Source organism: Pteropus vampyrus, unplaced genomic scaffold, assembly GCF_000151845.1.
Source record: "Pteropus vampyrus isolate Shadow unplaced genomic scaffold, Pvam_2.0 Scaffold203, whole genome shotgun sequence".
Lineage (NCBI taxonomy): Eukaryota > Metazoa > Chordata > Mammalia > Chiroptera > Pteropodidae > Pteropus > Pteropus vampyrus.
In genome coordinates, this window is record NW_011888984.1 from 1,249,526 (window position 1) to 1,252,672 (window position 3,147).

The 3,147-nt window shown below is 47.1% G+C and overlaps 1 long non-coding RNA gene across 1 annotated transcript in view; it reads left to right on the forward strand.

The window, feature by feature from the left end:
* LOC111746869 overlaps window positions 1-3,147 on the forward strand; it is a 10,292-nt gene that overhangs the window by 1,344 nt on the left and 5,801 nt on the right. Inside the window, exons 2-3 of the long non-coding RNA XR_002783287.1 lie at window positions 1,160-1,373; window positions 1,899-3,134. This is a non-coding gene — a long non-coding RNA (uncharacterized LOC111746869). The remainder of the gene's footprint in view (window positions 1-1,159; window positions 1,374-1,898; window positions 3,135-3,147) is intronic.

Consider the following 3,147-nt stretch of genomic DNA (forward strand, 5'->3'; position numbering starts at 1 on the left):
GCCCAGTTGTAAGGAAGCCTCACTATTATAAAGAGAGAGAAAGTCAATCGAATCTATAGAATTAATACTTGTGTGTCATGTTTAAGACATCTGGGATATTGATATTCGAAGTATCTGTAATGTTTAAGAGAATTTGGCATAAAAGAAAATGTGACAAATTTATCCTATAAATGTAAGTCTTTCAACATAAAGTGGGTAATTGAGTCATTTATTTTAGACTTGTCATTTTTCATGGAAACGTGAAAGAGAATTTTTCTAAATGACTAAACGATCCTGTAATGTTCGAAAAATCTGGATACTCTTGTCATTTATTATAACAGTTAAGAACTTGGAAAGATTTCACTCCTTAGAAGCTTCAGTTGAGTTTCTGAAGAAAATCAAACAGTTTAAATTTGTGAGAGCAGAACATTTAAAGGAATTTCATTAACTAAGATTCCAAATGGGGTGTGAAACTGTTGGTCAAACATTAATCAAAGACCTCCCTGAAAGTGACTGTTTAAATTTCCTATATTTATAAATAGAATAATATTTGGAAGGAGAAATTTGAAGCTTCAGGAAGACAGCTTTTTTAATTGGTAGCTTTAATACATTGAAGATTCATTTAAACCATGAAGGAATCGGTCTTTTCCATGCGCAAATGTCTCTCCCAGTGACACCAGAATGCTTACTCAGACACTGGCCCGTGTTGGTGTCTGGAAGCCATCCCCCTCAGCAGTGTGAGTTTCTGACTTCCCCTTAGGGAAATGGTGCCAGCCATAGCTCATGAAGGTTTCCCCCCAAATCCATCTTCCCTTAGTCCGTGCTTATGGAAGGCAGCCTCTGCGATGACCCCGATGACCCCGCCTCTGGAGTGTGGGCTGGACCCAATGACTCGCTTTGAAAAAAATGGAAAATGGCAGAAGTGACGGGTGTCACTTCTGAGATTAGGCTACAAAAGGACTGTGACTTCTGGTGCCCCCCCCTGCACCCCCACTTCTGGTCTCACGCAGGGTCGCCTCTGATCTTGTTTATGACCCCCCCTAGCTCAGTGACAGCAGGACCCAGGAAGAGTGCCCGGCGGGTGGTAGGGGCTTCACGCTGGGCGGGGGAAGGGGCAGGGCAGGACTTTGAGGTTTTGTGTGGCTTGGCCAGCCTCTCTCTCACTTGCTCTCTTGCTCAGGGAAGTCACACGGGGAGCTACCCTGCGGTGAGGCCCCCGTGGCAAGGGACTGATCTCTGGCCAACAGCTGGCAAGGAGCTGAGGCTGCGACAGGTGAGCTGGGAAAAGAATCGTCGTCACCGCCTGACTGAGGGGACTGCAGCTCCGAGCCACTTACTCGGAGTTTTGGGAGAGACCCTGAGCCACAGGCGCCAGACACCTGGCCACAGAAAATGTAAGCTAATAAATGTTTGTTGTTTTAAGTCACTATGCTTTGGGGCGGGGTGGAGCGGGGGCGGATGAGGGAGATAATTTGTTACACAACTGTAGCTAACTAATACAGTAGTAATAGAATCTTAACCTAAATTTCCCACACTCCTCTGCAGCCAGGCCTAGTCGCGTAGGGATGTGGTAGTGGTGACAAGCCATCTGATCATTTAGACAAGACCAACGCCTGGAAGGCACCGAGGCCTCTGACTGACTTCGCAGAGCGGAGTCCTTTTATCAGCCTGGAGGGAAATAGGAAGAGCAAACTACACTTTGAACTTGGATTTCTGTTAGAACGGCTAAATCTCAGCTCTCCCGGAATCCCCACATAATCAATACCCTCTTTTTTTTTTTTTTTTTTTTAAATTAGCCTCATTCTGATCAATGATAACCGAGATCTTAGAGTTGGTATGCTTGGTACAGATTTTTAGGTTTTTTTTCCCAAAAAAATATATTACGATGGTTAATGAATGTGCATTGTCTCCTGTCACAGGGCAACGCCATCGGTCATGGTGTTGCGGATTTTGGCCCATGTAACCGGAAGAACCAAGCAGCGCTCAGCAAACTAAGAATCAAAGGAGGTTTATTTACACCGGCGGGCTCAGAGGAGTCACTCTCCAGAGTCTGAGCCCCGAACAGAGGCAGGCAGGTAGATTTATACATCAATTACTTCCGCATACTTGGCAGTCTTTTGTTTCGTGGGTGCGGGAAAGGTAGGGTTCCAGGGAGAGGAGGTTGGAAAAATTCCTCCCAGACAGGGTGACCATCTTAGATTTCTTTACGTTACCCATATCGATGGAAACACCGCTCTTCTCTTTCTTGTCCCCAGAAAAGTATTAATTAGGAAGACTAGATTCTTACATGTTTTTTCAAATTGTCTTCTCACTGGCCAACATCCGTCTGGCTACCCCTGGGCTCCTGGCACCCCAAACAAAAGCTACTGGCTGCCTTTCTTCTTAAGCCTGGACCCTCAAAAGAGATCCAGGTTATGGACACTTGATGTTTGGCAAACACGCTGCCCTAGAGAAAACTATACCCTGTGTTCCCTGGGAGGAACGATTTGTTTGGGCGTGCCCTGAGCCCACGGTTTTAGGGAGTCCCGCAGCACGCCGGCCCCCATGGGCAGCCCAGTCTCCATTCTCCAGTGCAGCACGGCCTCTCCTGCTGGGCGGCCAGCTTCACCAGAGGATGGCAGGAGTCCGTGGAGGGGCCAACACCTCAATGAATGAATTTACAAAAGTCAAGGCACACAAGGCCTTAGCCGCCCTCTGCCCAGGGAAGGGGCAGCTGAGGGAAGCCTGGGTTCTTAGGACGGGTCAGCCCCGGATGGTGGCTATGGGCTGCTGCATCGGATCCCGGCTGCTCCCTTTCCTGGGTTGTCTTCCCCTGTATCTTGGAGATAATGATGGCACCTACCTGAGGGGGTTGATGGAAGGGTTATATGAAATAGTGTAATGCTGAGCCCTTAGCCCAGTGCCTGACACATAAGGTTCTAGAGTGAATAATTATGGAACATCACAGTGTGATGACTATTAAGATGATGGCTACTAGAATTATAAAAGAACTGTGGTCTGTGGTAGGCTAAATGTGCCCCCCGCCGCCTGCATTATCTAGGTGCTAATCTCTGAAATTTGTAAATGTTACCTTGTATGACAAAAGGGACTTTACAGGGTCCTGAGGGGGTGAGATTATCCTGGGTTATCCCAGTGGGCTCTACATGTAATCACAGGTATCCTTATAAG